Source organism: Ziziphus jujuba, chromosome 6, assembly GCF_031755915.1.
Source record: "Ziziphus jujuba cultivar Dongzao chromosome 6, ASM3175591v1".
NCBI classification, from domain to species: Eukaryota; Viridiplantae; Streptophyta; class Magnoliopsida; order Rosales; family Rhamnaceae; genus Ziziphus; species Ziziphus jujuba.
In genome coordinates, this window is record NC_083384.1 from 29371484 (window position 1) to 29396421 (window position 24938).

Sequence of the window (24938 nt, forward strand, 5' to 3'; positions counted from 1 at the left end):
GGAAAGGTTCCCCTTTTAAAACATTTTCACAAAACCCTTTATTCATATTTCCCGAAAACCAAGACATCAATTAAATACCAGAACAGTAATATTATATTTTTAATTCCAATACAGTTTCCAAACATTTTATTTTTAAAACACAGTTCTGAAAATCATTTGATGCACCCACTATATACCAGTGGCGCCAACAGTACCCAGCGTCCCAAGGTACCGCCAGACAGGAGGTTATAGAAAGAAACCGGCATACGGTCGCGTGGCGTCCCACTGCGCCGCTGCTAACCTGGTGTCCCGGCCAAAGGGGGGTGGCCGCCCTCTCCGATGGCATCCACAGGACACCCTCATAATATCAACCGCGCGCTACTCACACCCACCTGCGCGCTAATCACAACCGTGTGCACACTAACCATATCACATATACCATATCACATAATCAGACCACCAGTACGTGCACGGTGCATCTAAAAATTATAAAATCCATAAATTTAAATCATAAAACAAATTTCACATTTTTCATAAGCATAGCGGGCATAATCCATCCGCTTGAACCGGGAAATTCTCCACAATTTCCTTATAATCCATACCATAAATTCCATGATTTTCAAATCCACCAACTCCCAAATCCATCAATTCAAATATCCACATTTTTTCCAAGCATAAATAATTTCTCGAAATATCATAATCAAATCTCATAATATTTCATGGGCATATTTTATAAAAATTGAAATCACCAACATAACCAAATATTTTCCTTGAAATATTTGAAATTCAAATCGTGCCCAATTTACCATTAAAACCACACCAATTTCAAAATCCTCAAAACCATAAAATAATTTCACATGGCATACTTTTATAAAATGCACATTTCTTAAATCCAATAAATTCATAAATAATTCTACAATAAATCCAATAAATATTTGGCACATAGAAATTAAATTCCAAATATTTAATTCACACATAATATATTCATCAATTAAATTCCCCAAATTAATTTGAAGGTGGGTCACTCACCTTGTGCACGTATCTCAATCAAGATCCTCCGCAGGATCGACTCCGCTACTTGCACGTGCACCTAAAACATCCACAGTACCAAAACCACAAATATTAATATTTTATTCGGGTAATCCCCAAATGGGTACCCGGGGAGCGAACACCAAACGATAACTAAAATTTACGAATTATATACCGAATCGAAGCTCGAGTGATGCTAATCACAGATCCGGTCTTAATTTCCGATGATCGTACCCGACGGGGTCGGAATTTTATCGGGAAGCTTTTCGGGTTTCGGCTCCGCAATTCTCCCAAACCGTCGCGAATTGGTGGAAACGGAAGTCGGATTTGGGTTCAGGAGGTCGAACACTGCGGACTGGAGCTGGCCGGAATTTTCGGGGTACTCGCCGGAACAGTACTTTCCGGCGGCCGCCACGTCACCGGCAACCGTCGCCGGAACAGTAATTTCCGACGGTGGCCGTTTGCTGTGAAATTTTGCAGATTTGTAGATCGTGAGGAGAGCAATCCAACGGGACCGACGGTGAGCAAAACGGAGGTCGGACGGCGGAGAAATCACCGTTTGAAGATTTTCGACCCCTCGCCGGAAAACGCTCCGATCCCGGCGCGTCGGTGGTCCGATGGCCGTGATTTTTGGTGGGTAGGCCGGACTTGAGGAGAGGATCAAGGCTGTCAGGCGCGTGTACTGTTTATAGGCCGGAATAGTGCCGATTCGCGGTGGCCGGCGGTGGAGGGGAAAAATCGCCGCCAAACTTCGGACGTCCGATCCGGGCGCGTCCGGCGGCCGTTTGCCGTGAAATTTGGAGGTTTTGCCGGAAATGAGGTGGGCAACCTTTCTGTCCGGCGCGTGTACAGTAACTCGGCCGGAACAGTGGCAAAATCCGGTGGCCGGCGGTGGCTCTCTCTTTCTCTCTCCTCTCTCTCTTTCTCTCTCTTCTCTCTCTTTCTCTCTCTTCCCCGAGTGTTTTAACAAATAAAACCCCTGCATGACACTGTTCATGCCACGTGGACCAATCAGAAACTGACACGTGGCGTTTCACTGTTCACCGACCCAAAAAAAATATTAAAATAATACGGTATCCGGTAAACTTCAAACGTCCATAACTTTTTAACCGGATGTCCGTTTTGAGCGTGCCGCTAGTCTGTGAACTCGTATCGACGAGCACTTCACAACCATGCATGAGTCAAAGCTCAATTCCCCATAAACAAAAAGTCAACTCCGGCACCCCTTGGACAGTTTGGACCGCAACTTGTTTCGTCCATAACTTTCAAACCGTAGTTCCGTTTTCGACGTGCTACTAGTCTACGAACTCAGGGCGTCATGCACTTCGCCACGGTACCCTGGTCAACTCGAAATTCCCACCGAGTCAAAAAGTCAACTTTGACCCCTTCAGTCAACGGTCAACGGTCAACCTCGGTCAACGTGCACGGATTCCGGTGCGATTCGGGACGGGGTGTTACAGCCTTCCCCCCTTACAAAAATTTCGTCCTCGAAATTTCCGCACGTCACTGGAACAGATACGGGTACTGCTCACGCATCTGTGCTTCGGGTTCCCACGTTGCTTCCTCGACCAAGTGGTTCCGCCATAAGACCTTAACTAGAGGAATAGTCTTGTTGCGTAGCGTGCGTTCCTCGCGATCCAAAATCTGTACTGGCTGCTCCACATACGAAAGATCTTCCCTTATCTCTATATCCGGACTCTCGAGTACGTGCGAAGGGTCTGCAATATACTTCCGTAGCATCGACACATGAAACACGTTGTGTACTCGAGCTAGCTCTTCCGGTAACGCCAACCTATACGCCACCGGGCCAATCCTCTCCGTAACCTCGTAAGGCCCAATATAACGAGGACCCAACTTACCTCGTCGTCCAAAACGTACTACTCCTTTCCATGGAGATAGTTTTAGGAATACCCAATCTCCTACCTCGAATTCCAAATCCTTTCTACGCACATCGGCGTAACTCTTCTGTCTATCTTGGGCAACCTTCAATCGATCCCTAACGATCTTCACCTTGTCCAAGGTCATCCTTAAATACTCAGATCCGACCGCATTAGTTGTTGCAAGGAGCCTCTCTTCTCCTACCTCACTCCAACACAAAGGTGTCCGACACTGCCTCCCATATAAAGCTTCATACGGGGACATTCCAGTACTCGCTTGATAACTGTTGTTGTAGACAAACTCTATCAGTGGCAGTTGTTCATCCCAGCTACCGCTAAATTGCATAATGCAAGACCTTAGCATGTCTTCTAATGTCTGGATTGTGCGCTCTGCTTGTCCATCAGATTGTGGGTGAAAAGCGGTGCTGTAGTTAAGTCTTGCTCCTAGTGCATCAGCCAACTTCCGCCATAGTCGTGAAGTAAAGCGCGGATCTCGATCGGAGACGATGGCTAACGGTACTCCATGAAGACTTACAATGCGTTGCACGAACAACTGGGCTAACTTCTCGGGCGAAAAACGTTCTCGTACCGGTAGGAAGTGTGCCGACTTGGTGAGACGATCAATGATTACCCAAATGCCGTCGTACCTTCTAGGTGTGGAAGGAAGCTTGAATACGAAGTCCATGTTGAGTTCTTCCCACTTCCACACGGGAATCGGTAAAGGTTGGAGTAGTCCCGAAGGCTTCTGTCTTTCTGCTTTCACTTGTTGACAAATCAAACATTTTGATACAAAGTCTGCCACTTCTCTCTTCATACCAATCCACCAATAATACTTAACAAGCGTCCGATACATCTTGGTACTCCCAGGATGCATCGCATACATCGAGCTATGCGCCTCCTCCAAAATCTCCTTCTTGAGTCCTGGGATATCCGGAACGCAAAGTCGTCCTTTATACACGAGGGCTCCATCCCTCCTTATGGAAAATTCCGGATCAAGACCTTCTTGTACCTTGCCCTTAATTGTCCTCAACTTAGGATCTTCCATTTGGGTCTCTACTATACGATCCACCAACACCGGTCGTACCTGGAAGCTAGCCATGAGAACTCCTGAAGGATGCATATGCATTAACACCCCCATCTTCTTCAACTCCACCATGAGAGGTAGTTGGATGACTTGGATGTGAGCAAGGGATTCAGTAGCCTTCCTACTCAAAGCATCTGCCACTACATTCGCCTTACCCGGGTGATAGTCAATCACACAGTCATAATCCTTTAACAACTCCATCCATCGCCTTTGCCTCATATTTAACTCCTTCTGAGTGAAAATATACTTGAGGCTCTTGTGGTCGGTATAGATTTGGCACGCGGCCCCATACAAGTAGTGCCTCCACTTCTTTAGAGCAAAGACTACCGCCGCCAATTCTAAGTCGTGCGTAGGGTAATTCTGTTCGTGCTGCTTCAATTGCCGAGATGCATACGCTACCACCCTTTGATTCTGCATTAGCACGCAACCCAACCCTTGATGGGATGCATCACAATAAACTTCAAAACCTTCATTCCCATCAGGTAAAGTTAAAACAGGTGCGGATGTCAACTTTTGCTTCAACTCCTGAAAACTCTGTTCACACCTGTCCGTCCAACTAAATTCAACATTCTTTCGGGTCAATCTATGAAGCGGCCCGGCAATCCTTGAAAACCCTTCAATAAAACGACGGTAGTAACCCGCTAATCCAAGAAAACTTCGTACCTCCCTCACAGTGGTAGGGCGCTCCCAACTCAACACTGCCTTTACCTTATCAGGGTCCACATAGATACCTTCTGCCGACACGATATGTCCGAGAAAACCCACTTGATTCAACCAGAATTCACACTTGTCGAACTTAGCATATAGCTGATGCTGCCTTAAAGTTTGGAGCACTCTCTTCAAATGCCTCACGTGCTCTTCTTGGCTCCTTGAATAGATCAGAATGTCATCGATAAATACAATGACAAAATGATCCAAGTACGGACGAAACACCCTATTCATCAAGTCCATGAAAGCTGCTGGGGCATTGGTGAGTCCGAACGACATCACTAGGAATTCATAATGTCCGTACCTCGTCCTAAAGGCAGTCTTAGGAATGTCCGACTCTCGGATCCTTAACTGATGGTATCCCGACCTCAAGTCGATCTTGGAGAACACCTTGGCACCTTGGAGTTGGTCGAATAGATCATCTATCCTTGGCAACGGATAGCGATTAGGAATGGTGACCTTATTAAGTTGTCGGTAGTCTATACATAGCCTTAGACTACCATCCTTTTTCTTTACAAACAAAACTGGGGCTCCCCACGGCGATATACTTGGTCTAATAAACCCCTTATCTACCAAATCTTGCAACTGGACCTTTAGCTCCCTTAACTCCGCTGGAGCCATCCGATACGGTGGTAGAGAAATAGGCACGGTGCCTGGAATCAATTCAATGGGAAAGTCAACTTCCCTTTCCGGAGGCAATCCTGGTAACTCCTCAGGAAACACGTCCGGGAAATCCCTCACAACGGGCATGTCTTCCAACCTGACCCCACTTACTCGGGTATCTATCACATGAGCCAAATACCCATGGCAACCTTTATTCAGTAGCTTCTTGGCGGTAAGGGTAGATATCAACCTCGGTAAGGGCCTTCCAACTCCTCCACGGAATACTACTTCTGGCAACCCTGGCCTCCTGAATGTAACTTCCTTGCTGAAACAGTCTACAGATGCATGGTTCCTTGCCAACCAATCCATGCCCAAAATTACATCAAGTCCGGACAGATCCAACAGGATCAAGTCCGCCTCCATCACTTGATCTTCGATGCAGAAGAAACATTCCTTGATTAACTGGCTAGGCCACAAGGATTCTCCTGCAGGAGTGGCTATCTCTACTAGACATTCTAAAGGAGTAGGGGTCATACCGACCCGAGTGACGAATTCCTTGGAGATGAATGAATGTGTTGCTCCCGGGTCTATAAGTACTAATGCATCATTACCAAATATATTCAACGTACCTGCCACGACGTCCGGTGTAGCTAGGGCCTCCTGCTGCGTCATCGCAAACACTCGACCCTGCCCTGTCTGCTGGGGCCTCCGTCCTCTACCCCTGCTCGGTCCAACAGGCTGTGGGACTGATCCCGATGAACCTCCTACTGCATAACTCCCTCGGGAACTCTGACCCCGCGACCCACTGGCCTGATGTGATGGTGGGCTCGCCCCTAACACTCCCGCCTCTCCATAAGGGCAATTTCTCTTAATATGTCCCGCCTGTCCACACTGAAAGCACACACCCTCAAACTGGCAAATCCCATGGTGTGCTCTATTGCAACGTCTGCAGAATGGCTTGGGGCTAAACCCAGAGTGATATGAGCTCGTGCCGCCGCTGATGGAATGGCGCGCTGGTTGGGGCATACGATAGCCGCCTCTCCTCTGAAATCTGCCTCGAGGGCTGAACCCACCACTGTCTGAGCCTGAACTATGACTCTTCTTAGATGCCCCCTGTCGAGGTACCCCGCTATACGAACCTTCGAACGGTCTGCGCCTCGAGGGTCTGTGTATCTCCGCCTGTCTCTCTAGCTCGAGCGCTGCATCCCTGGCGGACTGATAGGTGGGGTGTACTGACCCAGAAAGGGTGTAGCCGATGCTCTCGTTCAACCCGTCTATGAACCTCACCTTCTTCGCGTGATCGTCGGGAATCAAGTGCATGCAGAACTCTGACAGCTCCCGGAACCTCCTCTCGTACTCTGTCACCGTCATGTTTCCCTGGCGCAGTCCCTCGAACTCTCTCCTTCTCGCCTCACGGTAGGCAGGAGGACAGAACTCAGTAGAGAAGGCAATCTTGAACTGGTCCCACGTATGCCTTCTGCGGGTCTTCTCCATTTGCCACCACTTCCGGGCGTCTCCCTCTAACATGAACCCAGAAATCCTCACCATATCCTCATCGGGGCACTGCATCCCCTCTTCCAAGATTTTCTCCATGCTGGATAGCCACTTCAAGGCTGCAGCTGGGCCTTGGCTTCCATCGAACTCCACGGCTCCTAAACGTCGAGCCTGATCCACGGATCGGTTACTAGAGCTTGAACCTCCTAAGGCTCTAGTTAGCTGAGAGACCAGATCTCTAAGGCTTGATCGACTCCCGGAACTCTCAGCCGAGCGTTCCCGAGTTCTACGTGTGTCCCGCCGACTCATCGTAGTCGATTAAAAACTGAAGAAACAAACAAGAGTTTAGAAACAGGGACACTTAAGCACGATTACAAAAGGAAGGACTTTACGGATGGGCTGTACAGCAATGCACAGTCCCTTAGGATTACAAGAACCTATGCTCTGATACCAACTGTCAGGACCCGTCCAAAGTTCCCCACCGGAACCCTAGACAAGCCCTGATCCCAGGGAAACCCTACCGGACCCTTCTGTGGAAGATCCGGCAGAACCTCCCCTAAGGGATGGACTTACCACAAAATTTCCTGCACTGAAAACACACTTCTATAATTGTTCCCTTATTCCTCCCACAGTACGACGAACTGGTTCCACAAATTTCAGCACTCCAAAATAAAAATACAGTAATCCAGTGCAATACAAATACATAAGTGTCCCATACAGTATACAGAGCTTTATGAAGTACTACAAAATACAGAATACAACAAAAGTGAACGAAATATTACAACTGCAGTAAAAGAAGAACAAGGTACTGCGCGAACAAATACAGCGAGGAAGATCGAGTCCGCTCCGAGTGAACACCGACTACCTGGTACCTAGAGGAACGAAATTTAAGAGTGTGAGATGCTAATCATCTCAGTGAGCGACCCTACTACTCTACACTATCATACCACGGTAATAGGTATATAAATAATAATTATTTGGAAATAATAATGTCTCTCAAAACCCTTACAATTCTCTCAGTTGGAAAGGTTCCCCTTTTAAAACATTTTCACAAAACCCTTTATTCATATTTCCCGAAAACCAAGACATCAATTAAATACCAGAACAGTAATATTATATTTTTAATTCCAATACAGTTTCCAAACATTTTATTTTTAAAACACAGTTCTGAAAATCATTTGATGCACCCACTATATACCAGTGGCGCCAACAGTACCCAGCGTCCCAAGGTACCGCCAGACAGGAGGTTATAGAAAGAAACCGGCATACGGTCGCGTGGCGTCCCACTGCGCCGCTGCTAACCTGGTGTCCCGGCCAAAGGGGGGTGGCCGCCCTCTCCGATGGCATCCACAGGACACCCTCATAATATCAACCGCGCGCTACTCACACCCACCTGCGCGCTAATCACAACCGTGTGCACACTAACCATATCACATATACCATATCACATAATCAGACCACCAGTACGTGCACGGTGCATCTAAAAATTATAAAATCCATAAATTTAAATCATAAAACAAATTTCACATTTTTCATAAGCATAGCGGGCATAATCCATCCGCTTGAACCGGGAAATTCTCCACAATTTCCTTATAATCCATACCATAAATTCCATGATTTTCAAATCCACCAACTCCCAAATCCATCAATTCAAATATCCACATTTTTTCCAAGCATAAATAATTTCTCGAAATATCATAATCAAATCTCATAATATTTCATGGGCATATTTTATAAAAATTGAAATCACCAACATAACCAAATATTTTCCTTGAAATATTTGAAATTCAAATCGTGCCCAATTTACCATTAAAACCACACCAATTTCAAAATCCTCAAAACCATAAAATAATTTCACATGGCATACTTTTATAAAATGCACATTTCTTAAATCCAATAAATTCATAAATAATTCTACAATAAATCCAATAAATATTTGGCACATAGAAATTAAATTCCAAATATTTAATTCACACATAATATATTCATCAATTAAATTCCCCAAATTAATTTGAAGGTGGGTCACTCACCTTGTGCACGTATCTCAATCAAGATCCTCCGCAGGATCGACTCCGCTACTTGCACGTGCACCTAAAACATCCACAGTACCAAAACCACAAATATTAATATTTTATTCGGGTAATCCCCAAATGGGTACCCGGGGAGCGAACACCAAACGATAACTAAAATTTACGAATTATATACCGAATCGAAGCTCGAGTGATGCTAATCACAGATCCGGTCTTAATTTCCGATGATCGTACCCGACGGGGTCGGAATTTTATCGGGAAGCTTTTCGGGTTTCGGCTCCGCAATTCTCCCAAACCGTCGCGAATTGGTGGAAACGGAAGTCGGATTTGGGTTCAGGAGGTCGAACACTGCGGACTGGAGCTGGCCGGAATTTTCGGGGTACTCGCCGGAACAGTACTTTCCGGCGGCCGCCACGTCACCGGCAACCGTCGCCGGAACAGTAATTTCCGACGGTGGCCGTTTGCTGTGAAATTTTGCAGATTTGTAGATCGTGAGGAGAGCAATCCAACGGGACCGACGGTGAGCAAAACGGAGGTCGGACGGCGGAGAAATCACCGTTTGAAGATTTTCGACCCCTCGCCGGAAAACGCTCCGATCCCGGCGCGTCGGTGGTCCGATGGCCGTGATTTTTGGTGGGTAGGCCGGACTTGAGGAGAGGATCAAGGCTGTCAGGCGCGTGTACTGTTTATAGGCCGGAATAGTGCCGATTCGCGGTGGCCGGCGGTGGAGGGGAAAAATCGCCGCCAAACTTCGGACGTCCGATCCGGGCGCGTCCGGCGGCCGTTTGCCGTGAAATTTGGAGGTTTTGCCGGAAATGAGGTGGGCAACCTTTCTGTCCGGCGCGTGTACAGTAACTCGGCCGGAACAGTGGCAAAATCCGGTGGCCGGCGGTGGCTCTCTCTTTCTCTCTCCTCTCTCTCTTTCTCTCTCTTCTCTCTCTTTCTCTCTCTTCCCCGAGTGTTTTAACAAATAAAACCCCTGCATGACACTGTTCATGCCACGTGGACCAATCAGAAACTGACACGTGGCGTTTCACTGTTCACCGACCCAAAAAAAATATTAAAATAATACGGTATCCGGTAAACTTCAAACGTCCATAACTTTTTAACCGGATGTCCGTTTTGAGCGTGCCGCTAGTCTGTGAACTCGTATCGACGAGCACTTCACAACCATGCATGAGTCAAAGCTCAATTCCCCATAAACAAAAAGTCAACTCCGGCACCCCTTGGACAGTTTGGACCGCAACTTGTTTCGTCCATAACTTTCAAACCGTAGTTCCGTTTTCGACGTGCTACTAGTCTACGAACTCAGGGCGTCATGCACTTCGCCACGGTACCCTGGTCAACTCGAAATTCCCACCGAGTCAAAAAGTCAACTTTGACCCCTTCAGTCAACGGTCAACGGTCAACCTCGGTCAACGTGCACGGATTCCGGTGCGATTCGGGACGGGGTGTTACACCACCCGCATGAGATATTGTCCGCTTTGGGCCCAGCCTGCACGGTTTTGTCAAAATGCGTCTCAAGGGAAAGGTATCCACACCCTCTTTTAAGGCATGCTTCGTTCTATTTTCCAACTGATGTGGGATCTCACAATCTGTAACAGCCCAGACCACCCGCATGAGATATTGTCTGCTTTGGGCCCAGCCCGCATGGTTTTGTCAAAACGCGTCTCAAAGGAAAGGTATGCACACCCTCTTTTAAGGCATGCTTTGTAATAGCCCAGACCACCCGCATGAGATATTGTCTGCTTTGGGCCCAGCCCGCATGGTTTTGTCAAAACGCATCTCAAGGGAAAGGTATCCACACCCTCTTTTAAGGCATGCTTCGTTCCCCTTTCCAACCGATGTGGGATCTCACAATCCTCCCCCCTTGGGGCCCAGCGTCCTCGCTGGCACACCGATTCGGGTACTGGCTCTGATACCATCTGTAACAGCCCAGACCACCCGCATGAGATATTGTCTGCTTTGGGCCCAGCCCGCATGGTTTTGTTAAAACGAGTCTCAAGGGAAAAGTATCCACACCCTCTCTTAAGGCATGCTTTGTTCCCCTTTCCAACCGATGTGGGATCTCACATGCTTCGTTCCCCTTTCCAACCGATGTGGGATCTCACACAAAGTCTCTTGCTTTATATGTTTTGAAAAACTCTATATGCGGAGTAATATGGTAGGATGCTGTAGTATCTACTATCCATTCGATTTTTTGGCTTGAAGTGTGAAGGCATGATTCTTCATGTGTGGAACAATATGCCACTTCTCCTTTGATAGTGACTAAAGTTTCACCATCCTTATTCGACTGATTGTTTTTCTGCCCCTGGTCTTGCAATATATTCCTGTAGTACTTCCTCAAGTATCCTTCACGGCCATAATAATGACACTTGTATGTTGGCCTCCTTCCATCTGTGAATCTACCTCTGCTTTGGCTTTTGCCTGTCCCCTTGTTATGAGTACCTTCTTACTGTCGCCCCCGTTTCTCTGTGACAAGGGCATGTGTTTGATCATTGCCAATGTCCTTCCTCTTGGCCTCCTCGTTAAATAGGGCATCAGTCACCATAGCCATGGTACGTTTGCTGTCAAGGGCCCAATTACTGAGAGAGACTACTAGTGTCTCCCAGTTGTCTCGAAGAAAGCTAAGAAGTAAAAGTGCCTGCTCTTCATCCCCTAGTTGTAACTCCATCGCAGACAATTAGTTTACCAAGTTCTAAAATATACTGGTGTGCTCGGCTACAGAAGTTGCATTCTTCAACTTCAAATTCACCAAATGCGTCATCAACAAGGCTTTATTTCGAGCAGTCTTGGCTTGGTACATGTCCTCCAGCTTCTTCCAGAGGGTGTATACATCTGTCCCTTGTGCAACATGATGGAAGATACTATTGTCGATCCAACATGATGGATTTAACCAATCGTTTTCCTGTTCATCTTCTTCCATTTTGTTTCTTTGGTGGAATCAGGATTCTTTCCTTTAGCATCTAAGGGGTTAAGCAAGTCCTTGCAATTTAGAAGATCTTCCATCTGAGGTTTCCAAAGTGCATAGTTGGTGGCAGTAAGCTTGATCATCCCTCCTGAATATGACTTGTAAATTGACATCTTGTCTTACGAAAAATTTAAGCCGAATCCAGAAAAATAGAGTCCACCAATGCATCTGGAACAGTAAAAAATGTTGGGTTTGACTATTCTTGGATTAAAATCTGAATCTTCAAAATTTGAAGCCAAAGTGCAATTTTCAAAAGTTCCAGGTCAAACTGCAAATACCAAAACTTCTGGGAAAACTTGCAAATACCAAAAATATAGGGGTATTATTGTAATTTTAAAAAAGTCTTGGACCGATGCTGACGTGGCTGATGACGTGGTTGATCGGATGACATGGCAGAGAGCTTGCTGATGATGTGGCATGGCTCTGCTCTAAACTCGGCTCAGCGGCTCGTATCTCTGCTAGGCTCGGCTGGCGGCTTGGCTCGCGGCTGGGCATGTCTTGGGGCTCAGCTCGGCTAGGGCATGTGTTGGTTAACTGGTGCATGAAAACGTGCACAGAAAATTTGACTGACGCGTGCAGTGGCGGATGGAGGCCCAGTTGGGCTCATTCTCTTCGTCTCGTCGAGATCTACCTCCTAGTATACTCAAATACGTCGTTTGAGAGCTTTGACGGCGAACCCTACATCTAAACCTGGCTCTGATACCATTTGTTGTAATTCTTTGATTACAAAAAACACATAAAACTAATACCAAAAAAATAAAGAGACAAAAGGCATGAAAATTGAGAAGAAAAAGATGTATTATAACTATAAAATTTATACAATAAAAAAGTTTAATTTATTAGTCAACCATACAAAAAAAATTAAAAAATAAATAAGTCCTTTCTTTTACAAGGTCGTATTGGATAAGAAAATTCAGTTTAAGATTATATAAATGTTTTTACAAAGTTTTGATGATTTGAATTCTGTCCATTAGGGAAGATTTCTATAATTCTTGCAAATGAAAGCAGCTTAAATGATGGATATCCAAGCTTGTCCTTAAAAACATCTATGACATGCATGATTTGACGAATCTAAGGGCTTTTTGTGGTCTTTGCTGTAATGGACTTGGTTTTATCAATGAAAATCCAGTACTTCTAGTTGAAGGAATTGAAAGTTTAAAACGGCTATAGGTCCATTTTTCAAGGCCCATTTATATACATACCAAATATCTAAGTTCATATCCAAACTGTCATTAGTTGGACTCGAATCTCATTGTCAAGCAGCAGTTAAAATTTGTTCAAAGTTAATATAAGGAAACACTTGGGAGAGTTCATATGCATATATATATATTGATGAAAACATCGTAAACTTTGTATATTAATCTCATGGTCCCAGCAAAGAAGTGTGTTAAAAAAAAAAAAAAATCCAATCAACCTTAAGGTCAAGACTGCTTAGTTCATTTTTAAATTTTTTTTTTTAAATTTTTAAATTTTTTACATGAAATGGTCAAAACGCATCATCTGTGAGATGTTCCAAAAAGGTTTGAAGCCTTTCTGCTTGTGTGTTATGTCTGTTTCTGTGACACCCCGTCCCAAATCGCATCGGAATTCATGCACGTGACGGAGGTTGACCGTTGACCATTGACCGAAAGGGTCAAAAGTTGACTTTTTGTTCCCGTTGACTGAGGTACCGTTACAAAGTACACGTTAGCACGAGTCCATAGACTAGTAGCACGTTGAAAACGGAGCTACGGTTTGAAAGTTATGAGCAAAACAAGTGGAGGTCAAACTGTCCAAGGGGTGCCGGAGTTGATTTTTTATTCATGCAAAGTTGAGCTTTGACTCATGCATGATTGTGAAGTGCTCGTCGATACGAGTCCGTAGACTAGCGGCACATTCGATTTGGACATGTGGTTTGAAAGTTATGGACCTGTAGAGTTTTTCAAATACTGTATTATTTTAACATTATTTTTAAACATGTAACAGTGTGCCACGTGTGACTTAATAAATGTGACCATGTGTCACCATGTTGAGATGCCACATGTCAACCATGCTTAATACCATATTATTTTATTGTTATTTTATATAATAATATTATATTTTTAATATTATTTAATTAATTTTTAATTGATTTCTTTTATTTCTTTTTCTTTTTTTTTCTTTTCCCCACGTGGGAAAACACCTTTCTCCTCTTTTCTTTTCCTTTCCTTCCCTTCTCCTTCTTCCCTGAGCTCGTCAAAAAACCAGCAAGGAATTCTCTCTCTCTCTCTCTCTCCTTTGACTCTCTCCCCCTCTCTCTTTGACTGACCGTTTTGGCCGGATTTTAGTGGCCGGACGACCACACACGCCGGCCACTGGAGAAGCCCAATCCCCCGCGACCCCAACCTTCAATTTGCCAGGCCAGTCGCCGCCGGACGCGCCCAGATCGGGCCGGTGAAGTCGACGGTGGCGGGTTAAGTTTTTCCAGCGATTCTTGTCGTTTCCGGCCAATCCAGCTCGACCCATACCTCTATTCCACCATTTTCAACCCCTCTGAGTCCATTTCCGAGGTTAGATTGCCCAAAATCCCCACCGTTTGAGAGATCCCTTAAGTTTAAATGCGGTCGAAACTTTTCGGCCAAATTCTAGCCACCACCGGCGGAATTGGGGTCGATGGAGACCGGTAATGCGATCCTCGTTCCACAAGCTTCGATTCGGTATATTATTCGACAATTTTGGTTAACGTTTATGTTTGAACCCCCGGGTACCGGGTATTAATTACCCGAATAAAATATTAATTTATTTGACTGTGTGTGAATTGTGTTCTAGGAGCACGAGTGAGTCGTGGAATTGATCCCATGGTGGATCTTAGGTTAATTACGTGCTCCAGGTGAGTGAACCACCTTGAAAACTATTTTGGGCAATTAATTATATTTATATTGTGTTAATTTGATATATGGAATTTATGCTCATGTGGCGTATTTTAAATATAATGGGAAAAAAAAATATATATTATTTTATATATATTTACCCATTAATACTAAACGAAATTTTGAGTTGTTAAGAAATTCCCGATTATTATTTTATTGTGACTTAATTGTATTTATTACACATGAGGAAGTATTTCAGTAATTAATTGTGTCTGGATTTTATATTATTTTTGGACATAATTGGTTTGAATATTTTAAGGAAATTATTTGTTTAATTTGGTGGTTTAATTTTATAATTATGCCCGTGGTATATTATTTGTTGAACCGCGTGTTGCGAGAAAAAATATTTTTATTGGTTATTGGTTATCGATGTTTTCATACCGGGTTTGTTAAATGAAAATATGTGGGATGGTAAATGTGAAAATTGGTATATTTCCCACGGTAATTTTGGAAAGAACGGTACGGTTGATTTAATAATTATTTTAGACGCACTCATACAGTATTGGTGTTCTGGTGTATGTATATGTGGTTTAGCGCGCCAATATTATGTCTCCCGTGAGTTGCCATTGGACCGAGGGCAGGCAAGTCTTATATATTGCACATCAGCCGCCCCCCTCCTTGGCCGGGATGACGGTTTCAGCAGCGGTACTGTCGGGACGCCAAAGTGCCGTTTGCAAGTTTCTCTCTTTAATCTCCCTGCCAGTCGGTGCTCGGGACGCTGGGTATCGGAGGGCATCACTGGTATATGGTGTGGTGTGTCAAGTACAAATTTTTCGGATAGAAATTTCAAACCCCAAAGAGTACAGAAATTATTTATTATAATTTATTTACATTTTATTTACATTTGGGGTATTTATTTATTTATTTATTTGTTGTTTATTAAATTATTTGATCCCTTGGTTTTCGGGAAGTACGAATATCGGATTTTGTGAAAATGTTTTAAAAGGGGAATATTTCCAAAGGAGTGAATAGTGAGGTTTTTGAGAGAAAGTATTACCTTCAAATGTTTATTTATTTATTTATTTAATTAATTGTTGGTATTAATTAAATTCCTTTATTGGTTATATTATTAATATTAAATGTGTTCAGTAGTTAGGGTCACTCACTGAGATGATTAGCATCTCATGTTTTTAAATTCCGTTCCCTTAGGTCCAGGTTGGGAGACGTTGATCGTCTAGGACGAGCCCGACGTCTCAGTTCGTTGCCGAAAGTCTAAGAAGTATTTCTTCCCTTTTTCCTCTCCATCTTGTATTACTTTTTTATCTGTCATCATATAAATTCTACATTTATTTGTATAATGCTCTGTATACTGTATTGGACATGTAGTTATTATTTATGCATTGATTGCTTATGTTCTTTGAAGTGCTGTAAATTTGTGAATACAAATTGTAGTAATGTGGGAAGAATAAGGGTACGATTATAGAAGTGTGTTTTCAGTGTAGGTAAGTTTTGGTAAGTCCTACCCTTAAGGGAGGTGCTGCAGGATTTTCCATTGGAAGGTTCGATGGTATTTCCCTGGGATCAGGGTTTGTCTAGGGTTCTGGGGAGGAATTTTGGACAGGTCCTGACAGTTTCAAATTCATGTCATCTCTCCCTGACTCAAATTTTTGGTTACCTGGGTCTTAATTTATACAATTGCAAGTCAAAACTAATATAATAGCCAACCTTCAAACAAATCGGTGCCTTCTTTTTCAAGTTATTGTTAGGTTAGTCATTCAAATTCAGAATATAGAAATGTTTTTGCAAAAATTTTGTGAAATGTTCCTCAGGATGATTTTTGTGCAAGCCACATTTTCAAGCATTGCATTATACATCCAATATGGGAAAGATTGGCCTTTATGTTGCTTTCTTATTTCAAGAGTTATCAGTGAGCTTTAGAAACCTTCTCTAGTAATTTTTATATACTAATTAAACATATTGTAATAAAGGAGTTTAAAATGTGATAAAGCATAAGCTTATGAGAAAGATGAGAGTTAATTAAATATGGACAAAAATATTTCAATACTTATTGATTGAGGCACGAATGCCAAGAGTTGCAAGGAAAAGATAATAATTTTTGAAATTTTTATTCATTAACAGCTACCATTACAATTGCAAAATTAAAACTTAATAGAAGAGGCTAAAAGAAACCTTAATGCCTCAATAATTATTGAAATTACAATAAATATAAAATCTGCTGAAAAAAAAGTTTAAAATATTATCAAAAATAGTAATTTGACTTTTTAAAGCCCTAAATGATGGACTTTTGCCATGGGACCCTATCGATCACTGCTAGAGGGGTTAGTATGATTTGTGGCATTATTTTTCATCAAATTAGGCTAAAGGACCACCAAAATCCCACACTTTCCTAAAGGCCCATAAAAGCACCTATATTTATCTGGATGTTCAATGCACTCCATGTAACTTAATGCTAAATGCACTGCATCAAAATGATTTAAGCAAATACTACATGTTGCAACTCACTCATCTCTTACTATAAATTATCATGGTCATGCATATTATTTTGTTGAGTACATGCATTTAAACCCTTTCTGCACTGCTAGAATGTTGGAACTCCACTTACCTTATGCAAGAAATTATGATGATCATGTAGATAATTTTGGTGGGTGCATGAATTTGAAGCCTTACTTCATTGCTAGAACTTTGGTTCCTACTTATTGTTTTTGCTAATAAAACTTTGATCCCACACCCAAATGATTTATGAGCAACCAAGTTTAAGTAAAAAGTTCTCCATTTTTACTTGGCTTCTGTGTATGTACAATTGGTCTGAATTAATAGTTCTGTAGGACATTAATTCCACCCAAACACTACTCATCAACATCCATTTTTCTTCAAATTTTGAAGCTGTTATGAAAGTATACATGCATCAAACAACATTGATTTGCTCTAATTCCTTTCAATGCAGCAGGCCTGAACTTGGTTTTCAAATTTATTAGTTGGTTAGCATGGTTGCATGCTTTGTTACGATATGATATTAAGTATTTCATCAAGTATTGCTTTGTCCCTACATGTATCCTAGAATACCATGTGCTAATTTCCCAAAACTAATGCTAGAATTGCAGCTTCATGATCCAAAAATAAATATATAATCTGAAATTTGCTTGGAAATTCTTTTACCTTTTTCATCTTCTTTTATGGTAGATTTGTTCGCCTTCTAGTAATAATAAATTTTATTAGCTAAGTGCCATAGAAGAAGGCTTTCAACATTTTGAAACTCACTCACACTCCCTTTAAGCTTGATGTAGCTTTAAGTTCCCAGGAAAGCCCAATCTTTTTTGTGAACATGCTTTTATTGCATCACTCATGCTATTGGTTCTCAATGATTTGGTACTCAGCTCATCAAAGCTATCTTAATTTTGCAATCCAAAGACAAAAAACCATTTGATTTTGATCTTGTTTGCCATGCCTTTAACATAGTTAGGCAATTTGTAGTTCCATATCCATTGTTCATCTAGGCAATATTACATCATATTATACTGGGAAACCAAATGAGACCACCTTCTTCTTCCCAAAACATAATGTGGGATATAATTTTCCATCTCTTAAGGGCATTGGAAATGAGGATCTAATCAGAAAAAGAGCTTAAATTTAGATGTGATATCAAGCCTTAATTGTGAGATCCCACATCGGTTGGAAAGGGGAACGAAGCACGCCTTATAAGGTGTTATGGATACCTTTCCCGTGTGATGCATTTTGACAAAATCGTGCGGGCTGGACCCAAAGCGGACAATATCACATGTGGATGGTCTGGGCTGTTACAGTTGGTATCAGAGCTAGTACCCGGATCGGTGTGCCAGCAAGGACGCTGGGCCCCAAAGAGGGTGGATTGTGAGATACCACATCGATTGGAAAGGGAAATGAAGCATGCCTTATAAGGTGGTGTGGATACCTATTCAGTGTGACGCATTTTGACAAAACCGTGCTGGTTGGGCCCAAAGCGGACAATATCGCATGCGGGTGGTCTAGGCTGTTACACTAATACTCCAATTAGGAAAGCATAAGTAAGGTGTTAGGACCCTCCCAGGATTCTCTACTGGAATCCTGGACTACCCTAACTAAAGAAACCCCACAAGAAGATTTACAAAAAAATCCAAATATTCTCTATTGGAATCCTAGGCTAGCCTTGACTAGGGAAAACCCCACTGGAAGATTTACAAAAAATCTAACAGCATCTTTTTAATACCTTACCTTTATTGGTGGAGCTGTCACTCTCTGCCTATATTATCCCTAATTCAGCCACCGCATTTGATATGAGGTTTTTTATTCAGAGCTTCCTAGAAGGTCACCCATTCTAGGATTGCTCTTGCTTAAACATGTTTAACTTCAGAGTTTTTTCAAACCCTAAAGCCAACTATTCTGAAAAGGCCTTGGCATTATGAGAGTGACTCTTATTACATTTGAATCGTCTCTTGATCTATACCCAGGAGATTGGACACCAAATAGCTTGCCAGTGATCGCAGCCACCGACATTGGTCATCACAACCCACTCCTTTTGGGGTCTAGCATCCTCGTTGGCACATTTTTGGTCAGTTATAGAGACTTTGATACCATTTTTAACACCTTATTTCCACTTTCAAACATAATACTCTTTACCAATATTATCTCCAATTTAGCCATCACACTTTATGGGATTTTTTGTTCAGAGATTCCAAGAGATCACCTATCTTAGAATTGCTCTTGCCTGAGCACATAACTTTGGAGTTCTTTTAAACCTTAAAGCAAATTATTCTAAAAAGACTTTGACATTATGAGAGTGACTATTATTATATTAGAATAATCCCTTATTCTATACATAAGCAACGTGAAGTTGGACACTAGGTAACTTGCTAGTGTCCCGCAACAGTCCACATAGATTGTCATAATCTTCCCTAGGATTGCACTTATCCCAAAATTTCCAACATTGAAAATGCACTTTAAAAAGTTATAGCTATCTTATTCCTACCCCTAATGACAAAATTACTGTAAGATTACAACACTTTGAAGATAAATATACAAAACACAAAAATATTAATTAATAAATATGCAGCATGTAATGCGTTACCAAATCTACAATTTAGTACTTGAGCATTCTAAGAATTATGTAAAGAAGCAAAAGTGTTATGGATTCAGGAGTAATGATAATACAAACAATACAAAGATAAATAAAGAAGTGTTCTACTTGGGTTGTGACAGTGAAAAAGGGTAGTCAAAAGGACTTGCAGTCGGATGATCGATCCGCTAGTTACCTGAAAATACTTTTATAAACTACTAGTTATTACAATATACCAAACCCATATAAATTATTTAATTAATCTAAATTGTATTTATAAAATTGATGGCTTTTCCCAAGAATACTTTACCAAAGAAATATATCTATAATTTTCCATCAAAACAATTTATCCTTCCAATCTCAATCAACCAATTTTTTTACAAAAATTCTCATAAAAACACTATTATCACACATAAACAAAATAATAATTTTCTTTAATTTAGTTTAACCATATTTAACAAAAATTATAATAACATAATATAAAATAAAATAAATTAATTCCCAAAAATATGCTTTGGATAATATGCCACTTGCCTGAAAATATGAGCCACTCCAGATCCTCCACCAGATCCATTCTTTAGTTTACACAGGTGCCTAAAGTACCAATAAAAATACAATATCCATTAAAATATGATTTGTAGTGGGTATTTTATACACAATTTACATGGGGATTTAAATACAAATCTCAACTCGTATTCTATATACCAAAATGAAGTTTAAAGTACAATGATCGCAAATCGAGTCTTACTTGTCGAAGATTTAACTGGTGATGGATAGGATCTCATTGGAAAGATCTTGCCAATTTAATGTCCCTATATCTTGCAAACTAGCTTGAATTAAGCCAAACAGACCTTGGATTTGGATTTAGAAGGGTAAAAAATGGTGAAAAAGGATGGTGCCTTAGCCAGAAACCGGCCAAAGTTGGGGAATCGGTGAACCACAATCATCTGTAGAAAAAGTAATCGGCGTTGGCACATTGGCGGTTCACTCGCCATGAAACTTTAGGGGAAGGATAGTTTTAATGGGAAAAAGGATAGTGATGGTGGTGAGGCAAGACGGTAGGCGAAGAAAGAGAGAGATAAATTGACCAACAAAGTAAACGGCCGCCACAGTTTGAAATTGCTCCAATCCCTACAAGTTACTAACTAGTGTGTTGTAAATTTGGTAGACTAGTAGCACCTAGTAGAGAAGGGTGATTTGGCTAGAAAAAAGAATTTGCCTTTTCTCTTCCTCTCTCTATTCTTTCTCTCTCCTCCCTTTCCCCCTCTTTCATATGGGCCAAGTGGCCTAAGTAAAGCCACCTGTGGTGCCATTGTGCACTCACGGGTGTGGCTAGGGTGTTCACATGTGGCATGTGCTAGTTGAGCCCAATTTTCCATGTTTTACACATGTTATCAAAAATATACCCAGTAAAGTTAGTCCAGAAAAATAATTAAAATTTTACATGTCCATTACTTTGCAACCGTAAGTCCAAATTAACTGTGTTACTAGTCCACAGACTCATATCGATAAGCACTATACAGTGGTATATGAGTCAAAACCATAATCTATATAAATAAAAAGTCAATCCAGGCTTTGATCAATCAATCAGGATCGGACCTTATTCTGATCATTACTTTCTAATCTCAGCTTAATGCATACTTAGCAATAGTGCCTTGGTCAAAGCAAAATTTCTCTTGTGGCAAAAATTCAACTGTGGGATCCACATGGTTAACACTGATTAGCTCAGGTCAAGCTTGGTCGGAGTGCAAAAATTTTCGATATACTCTGGTACGAGGTGTTAGCAACACCGATGGCAACAAACTAGAAGCTATGGTAAAAAGACAATTCATAAAAATTTGATGCCAAAAACTATCACGACTTGGTTGGTTTGTTGATGTACCTCACCAACACAAGGCCAAATATTGTTCATTTAGTTAATATGATCTCTAGATATATGAATAAACCTAATCAAATTCATCACTTTGCAGTAAAGCAAAAATTATGATATTTGTAAGGAACGCGGAATTTTGCCGTAAAATATATCAAAGAAAAGGATTGCAATTTTGTGGGTTACACCAACAGTGATTAGGTTGATTCCATTAATAACAGAAATAGTACATTTGCGTACGTATTTTGCATGGGCACCAATCTAATCTCATGGTCCTCAAAAAAGCAAAAAACTATTGCACTTTCCTCAGCAAAAGTAAAATATGTTGCGGTTACTGATGCTCATGTGAAGCTGTTTGGCTTATAAGAATATTATTAAATTTGGCACAAGTACAAAAGGAGCATATTGCAATCTACTGTGACAATATGTTTGCAATGCTATGGCAAGAAATATACTATTCTATGTTAGAACAAAGCATATCGAGCTTCGTCATCATTTTATCAAAAGTCTTGTCAATAGCCAAGAAATCTAGGTGAACTTTGTCAACACCAACAAGCAGTTTGTAGATTGTCTTACCAAAATAGTTACCTTTAGAAAGGTTAAACAATTTAAGAACTTCATGCACATTAAAAATTAAGGTGGGGTGTGAAAATATTAATTCGTCATGTAGCGGGACAATATCCTATATTTTAATGATAGGCATAAATTAAAAAAGGTATATTTGCCTTTTTCTTATTCAAGGTAGGGCTTAAGGAGTGGTGCATGGTAGATTTGATTAGAAATAAATATCATATTTTGTCTTCATGCTAATGACTAGAACTCTCCTTTGTAGCTATAAATACCCCTTTATATTGGTGCATCTAAACGTAAGTAAATTGAGCTGTAGAAAATCAGCTCATTTACTTTGCTTCTCTTCCATTTTATAATCCTTGCTAGTTCTAGTTCTCAATTCTAATTTCAAATATTCTCTACCTCTTGCAACTTAAACTACTTCCAATTACTTAAAATATTAAATAGCATCCAACAGTTTGTTTGGTACTATAGTGTGGCTCATATGCCATGTCGATTTCAACCAATTGATCAATTTTCAAACATTATCATAATTTGTATTGGGTAAGATGATGATCAATTAAGTGAACAAAAAGATCTAAAAAATATGGGAGGAGAGTTAAAGATTAGAAACTTAAGAAGTGGTCTAAAAGCTAAGTTGGGTATTTTATGTAGGCTTCCTATGAGGTAACCTATCCTCCCATTGGAGGATGCTTAACTGTAGAGTTCTTATGAGACTTAAAGCTCACTGTTTTAAAAGGCCTCAGTGTTATGAGAGTGACTATCATTGCATGTGAACTATCACCATTTCACACTCGAGTGATATGAAATTGAACACCAGGTAGCCTACCAATGCCTCTTGCACCCTCCCACATTGGTCATCACAATCCATCCTCTTTATGGCTCAACATCCTCACTGGCACACTTCTAGCTGAGTACAGCCTCTAATACCATATGTAATACCCTATCTACACTAGTGAACCTATCACTCTTTACCAATACTATCCCTGATTTAGTCACTGCACTTGGTATGAGATTATTTGTTTAGGCTTTCTAGGAGGTCACCTATCCTCTTATTGGAGCACGCTTAACTGTAAAGTTCTTACAAACTCTGAAACCAACCGCTCTGAAAAATCCTTAGTATTCAACAAGTGACTATTTTAATATTTGAACGATCCCTCATTCTACATTTGGGTGACGTTGGATTGAATACTAGGTGGCCAACCAGTGCCTTTTATAGCTACCTACATTGGTCATCATAGCATCCATCTTAACGCAATGTTAAAGATTTGTCTCTAGTTGGCTATAAGGGTGTCATATTTTCTAGTTGGTTTTCCTCACTTATAAACATGGTCAAATTTTCATTGAGGAGATGTAATTGCCAATATCTACCAGCTTTGAACCATCTCTCTTCTTTTAAGTTTTTGATATTGGGTAAGATGACTAATTTGTAGTTTATCTCTAACAATGTAAACAACGACTTTGCTCCACCATCCAACAACTACTTGCCATCCTTGGAAGCACTTAGACTTTCAAAATTGCCTAACCTTAGGGGATGGTGGAAAGTCGTTAATGGAGAAGAAAATAATTATTTCCCAAATAATTACAAGTTGCCATCATGTCCTTGTCTCTCTAAATTGATCAAAGGACTGCCTTGATTTGAATTTCATGCATCTTTATCCACATCTAGAAGGATGGCTAGTGTTGGACAATACAAGCTAGGAGCCACTCCAAGTTCCTACAGATATTAACATTGCGAGAGACAATTCATGAATCATATTCTTTAACTCTATTCCCTTAACTTTCCAAACTGAAGACTTTATGTATTGCTGGCATGGAGGAGCTTTAGAATTCAGTTGCTGATATAATTAATTGGCACACCCTTACAAGCCTCAAATTATTGGGAGTTGATAATCTTCTGAAACTTGTGGTTCTGCCTAGTAGGCTTCCAGATGTTTATAGCTTATGGGAACTCCATATTTAGTGCTGTAATATAGAGAGTATTTTAGAGTGGATTTGGAAAGTTTTCTTACGCAGAAGATTGAGTATTTTAGTATGTCCTTATTTGGCATCATTGCCTCAAGGAATATGTAGATTGACTTTAAACACACTGGAGATTATGGACTGTTCCATCTTATTACAAAGATGTCAGAGGGGGATGGGTGTTGATTGACATAAGATTACTCACATCCCAAATTTGAAATTTCCATAGTTTCAGTCTTTCACTGCATCTTTAGATAATCGGAAGGTAAGTTGTAACTAATTTGGTCTTTTTTACATTGAAAAGTAGTTTATCTTTCGCTTTTACAGGATATCTTAGTTTTTAATCCTTTATATATACATATGATATATATATATATATATATATATTTCTAAACAAAAAAGAAAATTAGGACATTCCGAATATGCTGGCATCCTTTAAAAATCTAGAACCTACTTAAAGACTTTATAGAATAAAAGAAAATAAAAAGTTACCAAAAAAAAAAACTGACCAAAAGCAGCTAACAACAACCAAAAAACAACCCAAAACTTGGCCTCCTTAAAACCTTTGTGGTAAAAGCTCCAAAGAGGAAAACTCACAAAGGAAAAAGAGTACCACAGTCCATTAATTACAAAATCCTAGTTTGTTATCCTTGTATAGAGTTTGGGAATAAAGGAAGAAGTTTCTTTAATGGAAACAAATAGTATCTCTTATTCATATTATATACTTTTGAGTTTATATTCCTATATAATCTAAATGAATTTTTTTTCATTCACATGAGCCAATTTGAGAGCCCAATATATATTTTTAGATGATGATTATTAATGTTTAGGTTCTCTTTCAAAG